Source organism: Monopterus albus, unplaced genomic scaffold (genome assembly GCF_001952655.1).
Source record: "Monopterus albus unplaced genomic scaffold, M_albus_1.0 scaffold5233.1, whole genome shotgun sequence".
Taxonomy (NCBI): Eukaryota; Metazoa; Chordata; class Actinopteri; order Synbranchiformes; family Synbranchidae; genus Monopterus; species Monopterus albus.
Window position 1 is genome coordinate 1 of NW_018133097.1, and position 790 is coordinate 790.

Below are 790 nucleotides of genomic sequence, written 5' to 3' on the forward strand. Positions count from 1 at the left end.
TGTGTGGAACTGGACATACAGTATATTAAGTGTTTATGGATTCACATAGAAAGCAATGGACATGTCCTTTTTACTTACTGGAGTGTTGTCAACAAAGAGGAGCACCATGTGGTTCACATTATCCTGAGAAACGACAGGCCACTTGTTATCTTAAGAGCCCAATGACACTGTATTTAAATGTTGTAAAACTTTGTTCCTGTTTTCAAAAGACACTTGTCTATGCATGTCCCAAATCTGATCTCTTAGTAAAGCCAAATAAACTCCAATAGTGTCAGGTTTTACAGGAACAAGAATACAGGCTGCTCACTGATCACACTGCTAGTCTTTAGTGAAGCTCCTGGCACCACTAGACAAAATGAACCCATGTCTACTCACAGGGTCAGCCATGAAATCCATGGTTGGTAGGATGACGGAGCCAGCCATCACCTCCCGCAGCAACAGAGTCAGAGACCTGAACAAAGACGTCACTCAACTGCCTGATAGAACGTCTGATACATGACGATTTGGTGTGATAAGTCAGAAATACTGTGATCTAACAGCCACACAGACCTGTAAACACTGCCACAATCACTGCTTTAAACCAAAGTAAACACAGTGCTAGACGTCATCCCGTTAGCCTGTGTCTGCCCACCTGCAGTCAGTTGCTTTGGGAGGCATGACGTAGGGAAACAACATCTCGGTCAGACTTCTCAGGTAGAGCAGCTCGTCTTGTCGGCTGTGCAAAGCAATGTGGAGGTCGGCGCCGTATTCATCCAGAGCTGCCTGCTGCAAACCCTCCACATTCTGCACT

General features: G+C 45.4%; 1 long non-coding RNA gene across 1 annotated transcript; it reads right to left on the bottom strand.

The window, feature by feature from the left end:
• Window positions 1–6: 6 nt before the first annotated feature.
• Window positions 7–784, bottom strand: LOC109954262 (uncharacterized). Its single transcript, XR_002274063.1, has 3 exons — window positions 632–784; window positions 376–451; window positions 7–123 (listed from the first exon to the last, which is right to left on the bottom strand). It is a non-coding gene; the product is annotated as an uncharacterized LOC109954262 (long non-coding RNA).
• Window positions 785–790: the final 6 nt, after the last annotated feature.